The sequence below is a fragment of the Ailuropoda melanoleuca genome, chromosome 9 (assembly GCF_002007445.2).
Source record: "Ailuropoda melanoleuca isolate Jingjing chromosome 9, ASM200744v2, whole genome shotgun sequence".
Classification (NCBI taxonomy): Eukaryota; Metazoa; Chordata; class Mammalia; order Carnivora; family Ursidae; genus Ailuropoda; species Ailuropoda melanoleuca.
In genome coordinates, this window is record NC_048226.1 from 22,011,787 (window position 1) to 22,026,959 (window position 15,173).

General features: G+C 36.5%; 1 non-coding gene across 1 annotated transcript; it reads left to right on the forward strand.

Annotated features, from left to right (window-relative positions):
* Positions 1-3,623: 3,623 nt before the first annotated feature.
* LOC100469543 lies at positions 3,624-3,854 on the forward strand. The gene has a single exon (XR_002144574.1). It is a non-coding gene; the product is annotated as a heat shock factor-binding protein 1 (transcript).
* The last annotated feature ends 11,319 nt before the right edge of the window (positions 3,855-15,173 follow it).

The following is a 15,173-nucleotide window of genomic DNA, read 5'->3' on the forward strand; positions in this document are numbered from 1 at the left end:
CCTTCTTTTCTTTTCTTGCCTTTACATAATAAACTTTCACTTCACTTTACCCTTTTGTCCATGAGATTCATTCTTCAACTCCATGAGACAAGAACCCTGCAACCCTGCAACCAAACTACCTTTCAAAAATGAGGGATAAATTAAGACATTTCCAAATAAACAAAAGCTGAAGGAATTTGTTACCTCTAGGCCTGCCCTGTAAGAAATGCTCAAGGGAGTCCTACAAGATGAAAGGCCACTAGACAGTAACTTCAAGCCCTATAAATAAATTTACCAATAAAGATAAATACAAGGACAGTTAAGATGGCTATGATGAAGAAAAACAGAAAAAAAAAGAAGTGTTGGTGAGGTTGTGAAGAATGAAATCTCTTGTGCACTTTTGGTGGGAATATAAGATGGTACATCTGCTGTGGAAAACAGAACAGTGGTTCTTCAAAACAATAAAAATAGAATTAACATATGATTCAAAAACCTCACTTCTAGGTATATACCCAAAAGTTTGAAAGCAGGGTTTCAAAGAGATGTTTGTATGTTCATAGAAGCATTTTTCACAATAGCTAAAACGTGGAAGCAACACAAGTGTCCATAGACAGATGAATGAATAAGCAAATGTGGGATATACTTACGATGAAATAGTATTCAGCTTTAAAATGGAAATTCTGACATATGGATAAAACTTGAAGACATTATGTGAAGTGAAATATGCCAGTCACAAAAAGACAAATACTGTATGTTTCCATTACATGAGGTACTTAGAGTGGTAAATTTCATAGAGATAGAGAAGACCATGGTGATTGCCAGGGCCTTGGGAGAGAGAGGAATGGGGTGTTATTATTCAGTGTGTTTAGAGTTTCAAATATACAAAATGAAAAGAATTATGAAGGTAGATGGTGGTGATGGTTGCACAAATTTAAGAATGTATTCAACACCACTGAATTGTATACTTACAAATGGTTATGAATGTAAATCTTATGTTATGTGTATCCCACAATTTTAAAAATGAAGGGGAAAAAGCCCTCTGAATGGAAGGAGAAAGACATACTATGCTAACACTAATCAAAATAAATCTGGGGTAACTATATTAATTTAACATAAATTAATTAAAGACCCCAGAACAAGGAAAACTATCAAGAATAATGTAGATAATTACATAATAATAAAAAAGGCCAAGTCTCCAAGAAGATATAACAATACTAAGTGTATGTATTTATAACAGAGTGTGAAGATATATGTGGCAAAACCAGATAGAACAGCAAGTAGAAATAGATGAATTTATACTTAGATTTGGGAACTTCAACACCCCTATGTGTGACTGGCAAATGAACAGGCAGAAAATTAGTAAGAATATCGTGGGACAGAACAGTACCATCACTCAAATGAATCTAATTAACATTTATAGACTACTCCATTGAACAACAGCAGAATACACATGGAGCATTCACCAAGATAGACCATATTTTGGGCCATAAAATATACTTAATTCATTTAAACAAATACAAATTATATGGTATGAACTGAAATGATAATTGAACTAGAAATCGTTAACAGAAATACAGCTCAAAAACCTGAAAATATCTGTAAATTGACTTCTCAATAATATATGAGTCAAGAAGAAGTGTCAAGAGAAATTAAAAAGTATATATATTTGACCTAAGTAAAAATGAAAATGAAGGGGTGACTTGGTGGCTCAGTTGGTTAAACAACTGGCTTCAGCCCAGGTCATGATACTAGGATCCTGGGATCGAGCCCTACTTTGGGCTCCCTGCTCAGAGGGAAGCCTGTTTCTCCCTCTCCCTCTGTCTGCTGTTCCCCCTGTTTATGCTTGCTTTCTCACTCTCTGTCAAATAAATAAAATCTTTAAAAAAATGAAAATATAAATTATAACATCGCATGAGATGCAGTAAAAGCAATGGTCAGAGGAAAACTTACAGCATTAAATGTATTTATTAGAAAAGAAGATCTAAACGAATAATTTAATCTTTCACCATAAGAATACAGACAGAAGAGCCATTTAGGCCTCAAGCAGGCAAAAGAAAAGAAATAAAATCAAAACAGAAATCAATGGATGTGAAAACAGGAAAACGATAGAGAAAAAATCAACAAATCAAAAATTGATTCTTTGAAAATATCAATATAATTGATAAAACTCTAGCAGGGCAAAACAAGAAACAATAGAAGACAAAAATTACCAATATCAGTAATTAACAGTTAGTTAAGGACGTGACGGTGATCTGACTGTGATATCTGTCACTTCATTGATCACCGGTGTTGATTTGTTTGGTCTGGCTGGTGAGGTGGGTATCCCCTTCCTCCCTCACAGGTCTTCCTGAAGTTGAGTGCCCAAGAGAACAACCTTCCCCCATACAGGAGGACCATTTTCCTCAGTCAAGGTATAGGAGGAACTGTGCTCCCCTGCTAGAACCTCCAGACAAGCTCTCAAGGTCCATTTGTAGAACAGTAGAGTAGTCAAGCTTCCAAGATTCCAGACACATCCAAATGAGGCATTGCATGTGGCAGTCTGCCTTTCAAAAAAAAAAAAAAAGTTAAAAGTGCTGATCCCTTGGATATTTAAAAAAAATTGTAAAGAAATATGAACAACTCTATACCCACGAATTTGATAATTTGGATGAAATGGACCACTTATTTGAAAGATACACGCTACCAAAATCACAGCATAAAAAGTCTATTTATTAAATAAATTACATCAATAACTAGTAATCTTTCAAAAAAGAGAGCAGCAGAACCAAATATGCTTCACAGATGAATTCTCTCAAACATTTAAGAAAGAGATATCCAACCTCTACATTCTCTTCCAGAAAATAAGCAGAGGTAACACTTCCTAACTCATTCTGAGATCAACATTGTCTTTGTATCAAAACCAGGTGTATGTATTATTTTAACAATAAAAAGAAATGAGCTTTCAAGCCAAGAAAAGGCATCGATGGACTTCAAATGCATATTGCTACATTTAAAAAGCCAAACTGAGAGGGTTAAATATCATATGATACCGATTTATAACATTCTGGAAAATGAAAAATTATAGAGTTAATAAAAAGATCAGTGATTGTCACGGGCTCAGAAGTGTGGAGGGGTTGAATAGATGAAGCAGAGGGGATTTTTAGAATGGAGAAACCATTCTGGTGTGCTTAATCCCCACTCTTAAGTATCAGCTATTTACAGTGACTTCATTCCAAATAGTACAGTATGAAAAGTGGGCAAGAGAGAGAAACGTTACAGTGGAGAAACCTGACAAACTACCCCAGCCTGGTGATTGAGGTCAACACTGACAGTGATAGGTAATGTTGATGGTATGCATCCGTGATATGAAGTGATGAATATGGCATTTTACCTCTGTGGTTTTCCTCCCAAAAACCTACCACCCCAGTATAATCATTAAAAAGAAATTCAGACAAATTCCATTTGAGGGACATCCTATAATATAATTGACCAATGCTCCTCAAATCCGTCAAGATCATTAAATCAAGGAAAGTCTGAGAATTATGCCACAAGCCAAGAAAAAGCCCAAGGAAAAATGACAAGTAAATGTAAAGTGGGATCCTGAACAAAATTCTAAAACAGAAAAAGGCATTCTGGAATTCACTTCCAAGCTGGAAACTGGGGAGATGGCTGAGACTGACCCCAAGACCATGCAGGATCTCACCTTGGTGTTGCAGACAGTCCTGCAACAGACGCAAGATAAATTTCAAACCATGTCTGACCAGATCATTGGAAGAATTGATGACATGAACAGTTGCATTGATCACCTGGAGAAAAACATTGCAGACCTCATGACACAGGCTGGGGTGGAAGAGCTGGAGAGTGAAAACAAGATTTCTGCCACACCAAAGAGCTGAAGGTGATTAATTTGCACTGAAGTCCAGAACACCATTTTTATAAGCAGGGAAGACTGAATGGATTTTTGAAGCAACTGCTAAGTGTAGACAGGTTTTCTATTCTGAAGTGTGCGTTCTTCTTACCACATATTATATAGTTAATCTATAGAGTAATTATCCCCCCAGTTTCTTGAACATGGTAACTCCACATCTTGGACCTTGGTCAGTCATGCTTTTAAATATTAAACACTAAAACTTTGGCAGTTCCTGAAAAAGAAAAAAGACATTCTGTAAAAACTGAGGAAATATCAGTAAACTATAGACTTTAGTAGTAATAGTAATAGTAAGAAGAAGAAGGAGGAGGAGGAGGGGAGGGGGAGGAGGAGAAGAAGAAGAAGGAAAAGGGTAAGAAGGGGAAGGGGAAGGAGAAGAGGAAGAATGAGGAGAAGGAGAGGTAGGAGGAGAAGGAGAAGAAGGAGGAGAAGAAATAATAATAATAATATTGGTTCTTTAATTGTAACAAATGTAAGAGATTGAATATAAGGGTATTGTGGGAGCTTATACTATCTTCTCAATTGTTTCTATAAATCTAATAATGTTCTAAAAATGAAATATTTTTAATGGTGCTTCATGCTGCCTCTATCTCACTTAACATAGAGACAAAGTCAAATCACACATGAGCACATTTAATTTGCAGACCTAAATTAAGCTTGTAATCAAGGGAACTTAGCATATACAGTTTTGAGCTTTCCAGTCTCTGTAGTACAGGGAACCATGTAAAACATTTGGAAATGATGATGACTGAGCCAATCCACAAGAATTAAATATAGGTGGTTGTATCAAAGTTCATCAAACTATTATACTACTGGTGGAGCTCTAAGACCTATCCATTTTTTTCTCTGTTATCAACAGTGCATCTAAATAAAAGTTTCTACAAGATACACAGAAGGCAAATTAGAGGTCACAGATATGTATATATTAATGGATACCACAAGAAAAAATAAAACATCAAATTTATATGCCCATCCAAACTCTTGCCAACACAGGTTACTATCAATTGCTCATAATTTTGTGAATCTGTTGGGTGAAAAATTCCATGTAGTTGTTGTTTTAGTAAATGTTTCTCTAATTACAAATGAAGTAATGGTTCTGATCACCTCCTATATACTCTTGATGAAGGAGTGATCTTCTGTCCAAAATAGGATGAGACAGATGACACCTGACACTGGGCAGAGGAGATTCTCAGCAGGTCATTATTCACATATGCTTATGGTCTTGGGGAGGAAGACACCAAATACCCCACAGGTCCACATGGAGTTGCACTTGGGAACAGAGTGAATAGCAGGGGGGCTGTGGGAGACAGGCTTTTTGGAGGTTGCAATTGACTTGTTTGAATAATTTCATGGGCTGGCAGGGAAGTGAAGACCAATAGGGTGAGGAACAGGTGGAGTGCATCTGGTCCAGCTGAAATGGGAATTAGCCTGGTTAGGAGCCTTTCCCACTGGGTGGGGGGCATGTCTGGGGAAAGCAGGGGAACCCACAGTTAGACATTTGGGGTCCCATGAGGTTCAAAGATGTCAAGGTGGCACATGAAATTTTAGGCCTTTCGATGTTTATTTGTCAGTTATATGTCTTTTTCTCTGAATTGCTCATTTATGTCTTCTATTCAACTTGTTTCCAGAATTCAATTTTTTTTCTTGGTTATCAAATATTTTTCTTGCCCATATTGTAAATATTCCCCCCAGTCTGTTGTTTGTTTGTTTTTTTCCATTAAGAATGGACTTTAAAAACTAAATCTGACTTTGTCACTATGCTGCTTAGAATACTTCAGTTACTTTTAGGCAAATTCCAAAATTTTCGGTGCGGCTGGGTACCCTGCCTGGGTACCCTGAGATAGGTGCCAAGTTATCTCCTGCTCATGGTCCTCTGGCCTCACTTCTGTCCTCATTTCTTCCCATGTTCTTTTGTCCCTTCACATACCTGATTCTTCAATCTCTGGGCCTCCTGTTGGAGATTCTCTTCTCTTCATGCATTACTATGACAGACTCATGTATATTGAGAAATAAACAGCAGCAGATACAGCAGAACTAGTGAAAGATGGTCATAAACCCCAAGAATTGTGGGCATTTATCATATTTCTTGTATTTTTCTCCACAGTTTTCCAATAGACATTTTACTTTTTAATTTTAAACTGAAAACCATTTGCATGGTGTAAGTTAAAACAAAAAAAAATCAAGTCGGTAGTGAAAAGGTCATCCTCCCCATCTGTTTCCCAGCGTGTTCTTTTCCCAGGAAGCAACATCTGAGGTTGGTTTCTTGGGTCTTCAAATTTATAAGCATGTGTGCTCACAACAGATACATTGTTTTGCACCTTATCACTTTGTTTTTCACTTGTTTCATTCCTTTGCAGTATATATAAAGCTTTGTTCTTCTTTTAATTTGTTTCATATTAACTCACATGGATCCACTGCTCTTTAAGCAAGCAGCTCTCTAATGATGGGTATATATGCATCATGGATATGTTTCTGTTACGATGTTGCAAAGAATAATCATGTTCATACTTCATTCAGTCAGGTGTGAGTTTATTAAAAGTAGATGTGTTAGCCAAAGAGTGTGAACTTTCAAATTCTGGTAAGACGGAAACTTATTGTTTCTTATAATGATTATGCCAAATTGCCCTCCTACCAGCAACGTATAAACCAGAACTTCAATTGTTTATCAAATCTGATAAGCAAAAACTGTATATTATTGGTTTTAGTCTGCATCTTTACCTGACAAAGAAGCACAGTAGTTGTTCTTGTGTTCTTTTACTATGTGCTTTAATGTTTTATTATCTTTTGTTCACTTTTATTGGGGATTTGGTCTTTGTTCTCATTGATTTACAGGCACTCTTTATATATTATATCATCTTTTATGGTCATATAAGTTGCAAATATTACACTTCTGTTTTTCATTTCTCTTTTTAATTATCTATTTTTAAACAATTTATCATATTCATTTCAACATCAAATTTATCAATACTTTCATAGCTTTGGGTGTTGTGTTTAAGATGCCTTCTCTATTCTACTTCTTAATGGAAAATGTCATTGCTTTTCTAGTATTTTTATGTTTTCTCTCTTAGGATATGAGACTTAGGCTATTTAGGGTTTATTTGTGTGCCATGTCCGCTAGGGCTCTAAATTTTTTTTTCCATATAGATACTAATTGCCAACATCAGATTTTGAAGAATATTTTTTTCTTACTTATTTAAAATGTTGCCATAACAACCGACTAAATATCTTTACATATTGTGCTGTATTTATGGACTTTTCATTCTGTTCTGATTTCTTGATTTATGTACCAGTAGCATACTTTTTTATTAAGTGTATATTTATAATATAGTTTAATGAGGGTTTTCCACCCTCATCATTTTTCATATCCAGAATTTTCCTAACTACTTTTCTTTTCCATTTTCCTCTTTAAAATCTAGAATCAGCTTGTCTGGTTCCAAAGGAAAAATCCTATTGGTATTTTTACTGTATCTCAAATACAGCATAATATAATTGACATCCGATTACTGTCTCTTTCAATACAACATCACTGTATGGTTTTCCATTTGTTTCACTTTCAGAGTTCTTTTAAGTCCCTCAAAAGCACTTTACAATTCTCCTCATAAAGGTCTTATAGATTTCTTATTTGAATGCTGGATAATTTTTTCTGTTGTCATTGTTATCACTTATAATTGTTGTGTGCAGATGGAGATTATATATATATATCTTAGCCAGTTTCTTTGTCACATTCTTTTTATTTGTCTTACATTAGTTGATTCTCTTAGGCTATCCAGCTATACAATCACAGTAATTGCAATCAAATATAACTTTACCTCGTCCTTTCCTGTTTCCATATGTCTTCTTTCTTCCTGAATTTTTCAGCTATTGCCCCTATAGCAATGCTTAATAGCAGTAATGGTGCTTGATATCCTAATCTAGGTCCTGCCCTTAAAGGGAATGCTTCAGTGTTCTATCATTATAATAATAATAATGGATTTGAGGTTGATATATATATATATTTCATCAGTCATGATTTCTTTAAAAAGTCCATTTTTCATGGTTCAGTCCCCCTTCTCTTTACCCCCCTTTCTTCTTCCCTTTCTTCTCCTATCAATCTTCCTACTTCTTATGTTCCATAAATGAGTGAAACCATATGATAATTGAACCATGAGAGACTATGGACTCTGGGAAACAAACTGAGGGCTTCAGAGGAGAGGGAGGTGGGGGAATGGGATAGGCTGGTGATTGGTAATAAGGAGGGCACATACTGCATGGTGGCACCGGGTGTTATACGCAAGTAATGAATCATGGAACTTTACATCAAAAACTAGGCATGTACTGTATGGTGACTAACATAATATAATAAAAAATATTATTATAAGATAAAAAATTAAAAAAATAAAAAGTCCATTTTTAAAACCAAGAATAAATGGTAAATGTTATTAAAATATATTTTTGGAATTTGTAGAGATGACTTTTTTCATTTTTTATTTAATATAATACATCATTTGAATATACAACAAATTAGATAAATANAAAAAAAAAGTCCATTTTTAAAGCCAAGAATAAATGGCAAATGTTATTAAAATATATTTTTGGAATTTGTAGAGATGACTTTTTTCATTTTTTATTTAATATAATACATCATTTGAATATACAACAAATTAGATAAATAGGTTTTGCAGCATTAAACCATTCTGGTATTGCTGGAATAATGCTATGCTTCTGGCTTCTGTTTCTAATATTTTCTTTTGGACATTTACATTAATATTTATAATAAAGATGGATATGTATCTTTTTGTGCTATCTGGTTGAGATAATTATAAATTTTGTTTGTTTCATTAAGAAAATGTCCTTTTACTGTGATTTGAGTGGCTTAAATATAGCATTTATGCAGTTTTTAAAGATTTGGTAAAGTTTTCTCCATGTATTTGGGCCTGGTGTTTGAATAACTTACTGATAAATTTTTCTAACTTTTCTATGAAAATTATTCTGTTTGAATTTTCAATTTCCCCTGAGATCATTTTTGGCATTTTTCCAAGAATTTCTTAGGACATCATCTTGTTCATTCAGGTTCTTCCATATTTTATTTATTTATTTATTTATTTATTTATTTATTTATTTATTTATATTTTTAAATTTTTTTAGAGCGGGAGAGAAAGAGAAAGAGAGTCAGGAGGAGGAGCAGAGGGAGACAGAGAGAGAGAATCTTAAGCAGGCTCCATGCTCAGCGTGGAGCTCAATTCTGGGTGGAATCTCAGGACGCTAAGGTCATGACCTGAAGATCAGGACCTGAGGCAAAATCAAGAGTCAGAATTTAACCAACTGAGCCACCCAGGTGCCCCTTTCCATATGTTTTTATGAAATTGAGCCAATTAGTTTTTTTATTAATGTTCTCTTTTTTGGTATTAAAAAACTTTTTTCCCTCCCTTGATTATATTAACTAAAACCAATTAGTTTTAATAATCTGATTCTGGAATTTGGTTCTACAATTTTCCTATTTCTATTTTATTATTTTTAAAAATCTTTTAACCTTACTATTGGCTTCTTTCTGCTCCAATTAATTTTGTTGTATTTCATGAATACGACCCTGTGCATTGTTCTAGCTGGATCTCATAATGCCTGATATATATGTTTCATTATCATTTTCTTTATATTGTATCATACTGGTTTTCATTTATTTTTTTAATCCAAGAAATTTTATTTCCAGTTTCTGATATTCATATTTGATATCTTTGCTGTAAGATTTTAGTTTCACAGTAACAGGTTAAGAAAATGTTTTGTCCTTTTTTCTTTTACTTTTTGGAATTTATTGAGTTTTATTTTGTGGCTTAATACATCGTCAAATTTTGTGTATGTTTGGTCACTTGGAATAATGATGCTATATTCTCTATAGTGTGAGTGTGGAAGAATGATGGTACATTCTTCCTAGTCTGAGTATACATATGTGTGTACACACATGCCTCACACACATAAGTATATGTTTGTATATGTATCTATCAATGAATTATATATGTGTTTATACATATACATACATATAAATAGGCATATGTGGTATAATTCACCTGATACTTATATATGTAATATAGAGTACAACTCACTATGTATACAAATTCCAAACTCCACATTGATTAATAATAATAATTTACATAGGGGTACCTGAGTGGCTCAGTCAGTTGAGCATCAGACTCTTGATTTTGGCTCAAGTCATGATCTCAGGGTCATGAGATCAAGCCCTGTGTCAGGCTCTGTGCTGGGTGTGGAGCTTGCTTAAGATTCTCTCTTTCCGGGGCACCTGGGTGGCACAGCAGTTAAGCGTCTGCCTTCGGCTCAGGGCGTGATCCCGGCGTTATGGGTTCGAGCCCCACATCAGGCTCCTCTGCTATGAGCCTGCTTCTTCCTCTCCCACTCCCCCTTTGTGTTCCCTCTCTCGCTGGCTGTCTCTATCTCTGTCAAATAAATAAATAAAATCTTTAAAAAAAAAAAAAAAGATTCTCTCTTTCCTTCTATCTCTGCCCCTCCCCCACCACTTGCATGCTCTCTCCCTCAAAAAAATAATAATAATAATTTACTCGATCAATAATTCACCTGGTCAATTATGTGGTTTATGTTTTCTAGTCTTTTTGGTGGCAACGCAGCCCTCTTAAGGACCAAGTGCAAAGCATTCAAGTCCCCTACCAGTCTTTCCTATATTTTCTATAGCTTTTGTTTTCTTTTTTTTTTTAAGGGAAAATTCTTGATTTTATTAAAAGTGATATAAACATAAATTCTTTAGGAAAGTCTAAAATGGGCTGCAGTTATGGAAACAAAAATATATAGCTTTTGTTTACTAGATGTTGATATTGTGTAGTTAGGTGCAGATTTTCATGACTGGTAGATCTTCACTGAGGATGACACCTTTCTTCATCATAAGGAGCCCTCCTTTGTCTGAAATGAAACTGAACTTGTTTTCTTTCTAGATCGGAGCCACAATGGCCAGGCCATTGATCAGTGTGGAGAGAGACTGGTGCCCTGACATGAAGCAGGTTAAGAAAATGTCAGAGCAGAAAATGCCGTCTCTCCTGGGGAATGATATTCTCTGGGCTCAGGGGTCAGTCAGGGGTGGCAGGGAGGTCAAAAGCAACTCTGCTTCTGGCCACTGACCCATAGCAGGAAGGGAACTTTGAGATGAGCTGTTTTCACTGCCTCTGTGGAAGGCATGGGGGTCGGAATTCAGGGGGAAGATTTCACAGAGAAAACGCTTCAAGAAAATATTTGGAAAGCAAAGGATATTAGCAGGCAGAGAGAGCAGGGAGGCCAATGCCAGTAAAACAGCTTCATCCAAGAAGAGGCACACAGCAATGAGGATGAGCAGAGCGCTGGCTTGCCCCCCCAAGGCCAGAAGTATGGACTGGGAGGCTGGGAGGTTTAAAGCAACAGGGTGACATGTGCATCACCCTCGCATATTTTGCTTCTCTGCCATAATTTTTCTAAAAGCATTTTCAAAATTCTCTAGGTCTTCATACTTAATGAGATTTACCCCAGGTCTGTCTGCTAAGACCTGATTGTATCATCTACCTCGTATTTTTTTTAAAATCTCTTTTAGTTGCTTCATACAGATTTTTCATTTCTGCAGTGTTCTTCCTCTTTTCCAACCTCTGAACTCCAAAACCGTTCACATCCTCTCCCACTGACACCTAGCTTGTTATGTGAACATTCTAAATTTTACAGGAGCCCTTATTTCAAGGACACAGCATGCTGTCTGCTACACATAATATTTTTGTCAGGAACAGAAAACTTTGGTCAGAATTCCTCTCTGCTTCCTTGGATAATGGCCCTTGTGATGTATGTCTTTGATATGTCCTCGCCTTGTCTTTTCTCCCTCCATCAAAGGATGCAGCTGATTGGCTGCTTGATGGTAATTTTCATCCATTGGCTCGGGCTGCTTATCTCTGTATGACTCATCTCTGAAGAGAACAGGCAGTAGCCCTGCCTTGTTCAGCTAGTAGTAGAGAAGGTGGCAGTGGGAACGTGTCAGGAAGTGGGTTAGGGGTCCTGGCTACTGTTTTCACTTGCATTTGTTCTTGAATATCCTTCAATAAAACCTGCTATTATTGACTTATGTATTTTTGCCCGGAGGATCTTCCTCCCAGCCCCCTACCACTCCTCCCTCACACACACCAGGTTTAGCCTCTCAAGTCCTTCCCAGGCTCTCCAACTTGACATTGGCAATTGCTGCTGCCCACCCTTTGTGTCCTGTACATCTCTGGCTCTCTTCCAATGGTGAAAGCATCTGAAGACTGGAACTCAGAGATGGACCATGCACTCTCCCTTTTAGGAACATGGCTAGGCTGGCTTGGGGTCTCAGAAGACAGAGGACAACTTTTCATGTACTCTCTAGCTCCAGTCAAGATGTCAAACTTTTCCTTTGGGGTACCTGTGTGGCTCAGTCAGTTAAGTGTCTGCCTTCACCTCTGGTCATGATCTCTGGGTCCTCAGATTGATCCTGCATTGGGCCTCCTGCTCAACAGGGAGTCTGCTTCTCTGTGTCCCTCTTCCCCTCCCTGTTGCTCATTCTCTCTCCCTCACAAATAAATAAATAAAATCTTTTTAAAAATAAAGGAAAAGGAAAAACAACATTTTTTCTTTAAAATTGTAACTATGGGGGCACCTGGGTGGTTTAGTCAGTTAAGCATCCAACTCTTGGTTTCAGCTCAGGTCATGATCTCATGGTTGTGAGATCAAGCCCCGTGTCAGGCTCCATCCTGAATGCGGAGTCTGGTTCAGATTCTCTCTCCCTCTCTCTGCCCCTCCTCCTGCTCGTGCACTCTCTCTTGCTCTAAAATAAGTAAATATATCTTAAGGAAAAAAAATAAAATTGTAACTGTGTTCCTGTTTTATAGAATGGATACCTCTTGTTCTCTATATAAGATGATAAGATGACTATTTTTTTCCTATTTTTTTTTGCTGTTGTTTATATATATTTTTGGTGAGTGTTGAAGAAGAGTAATAGTAAGAGAAGTCATCTTTAAATAGATGTCAGTTTATGTTTTATAATCAATAAATTCTGGTCCTCATCCTTGAGTTTCCCCCTACATAAAATGAATAAGATTAGAAGAAATCAAGAACACTAAACTAATCTGACCCACTTTTAAAAGAAGAATTAAATCTTAGTTTTATAGTCAAATAAACAGGCACTAAATTTCTCTGCTTACTGTGGTCCTTGAAGTTCACTAGTCATTTATACCCAGACTTGCACATGGCCACCTGGCATTGGTTCCAGGCCTCAGCTTCCTCTTCTGGAAGATGAACTGGCTGCAATAAAGGTACTGTGAAAAATATAAACTCTATCATTTGCTTTTAGAGTAATTCTCAAAATATGAAGAAAAAAATCTAAATCTCTAGAGATAGTTATTTACTTTCTTTTCCCTAGAATAACTGAATTCTCAAAAAAATCAAATTCTGCAGGGAGAAATAAAATCAGTTCACAACTATGAGACTGATGAACTGAGGCCTTAATACAGAGGTCAGTTGGTAATTAATAATTGAGAATCTGTCCTGGCAGTTCCCAGGCGCACCTTGTTGCAGGAGACCTTGAGATCCCCCAGCAAGTGGGTGAGCACACAGTATTAATTTTTTATTAGGCTGTCAGCCTTGTGTATCTCCTCCAAAAACATGTAGCCCATAAAAACATACTTTTCTCTTCAACTGATTTGATGCAATTTTCTTCAGTGCTTCTTAGTTATATGTAATGCTCTTTTTATACTTATGTCCAAAAAGGAGGGGAGAAATGCAAAAAAGACCACATTCTAAAGTAAGAAGCAATATAGGGTAAAATAATTAAAGTCCTGGATCCCTCCAAAAAAAAAAAAAAAAGCAAAGCAGAGTGGACCTTACTTTATGCAGCCTCTATCAGAAGAATTTTATTTCTAAACTTTGTAAAGCAATAGGAAACTCATTAACTTTTATAGTCAGACAAAAAGGTAATAGCACTTGTGGCTATGGAGATGTAATTGGGCTTTTATTTAAATGTGGCAGGGAGTTTGTGCTCATTATTGGAAACAAATGAACAACAACAAATCTTCCTTTGGATTAATCCCCCATGAAGTATTGGTGTTGGAGGACAAAAGAACTCACCCAATGCCACTTACTTATGTTGCAGTCAAATGATAGAGCTAGGACATGATAGAAAACAGCCCTCTGCAAGTTTGAATGGTAATAGTAATTATAATCATCATCATCATGACAAAATATTCTCTGTTGCCGTTGTTCTGTTTAAATATAAAAAGTAAAGAAAGATTGCAGATCATAAATGCAATTATTAATATTGTCATGGGAAAACACTAAATTTGATCATCTTCTTGTCTCTGCAATACCTAAGCCCCTTCCCTAACTTCTAAATCCTGTTACTCCCCCAATTTGGCAATTTCCTTTAAACCTTATTGACTCCTTATCCAATTAGATAGAGGAACATGAGGTAAAACCTATCTGAAAAGTCCCACAGGGGGTTCATTCAGATTCCTAATAGATAATGAATGTTGAAAAGTCCTTGACATATCCTATGTTCTTCTAAAAACATGCCCGTGCAATGCACCATTATAGCACCTTGCAAGGACACCTAGAGCGATGGATTTGAGCCTTGTGCACAATGAAAATCAATGGGGCTTTGTATGGGTTAAATGAGAGACAAAAATACTTAGCACAATGCTTTTAACATGCACTGTTTATTGAATCCCATGAAGAAGTAGGCACCATGCCAAGGGTAGGAAGTTTAGAAATAAAGAAGTTGGGCCAACCCTCAAGGAGCTCTCCTTCCAGAGCTGGACAGTTGGAGGTCATAACCAATCGGTGAACTTCAAGGACCAAAGTAAGTAGAGAAACTTAACTGCAGCCTTTAAGGGAGTCTCAGCAAAGGAAAGATACATGGCTGAGCTTAAAGTGGCTGGTGGGAGAAAGGGGAGGAGCCTGGGGTGCAGGCTGGCAGAGTTCCATTTGCCAGGGCTGCAGACTATAAATTGTGTGTGAGTCTATGTCAGGGTGATGACTGGTAAGAGCAGAGGCTAGATGAATAGGCAAGGGGCAGATCTTGACAGAATTCATTGGGTTTCAGTCATGTCCCACAGCAAAGTGGGAGATAGGGAGGAGTTTAAGTGGAAGGATAGTGTAATTCAATTTACATTTTATAATCATCACCCTGACTTCAATTTGTAGAGGACTGGAATGTTTTAAGACTGAAAGGAAGAGACCCATGAGGAATAAACCAGACAAAAATTTATGAGGGCTAAACTTTGGTGGTCACAGCAGAAGGTCTGGGAGAGAAAGAAGTAGTTGA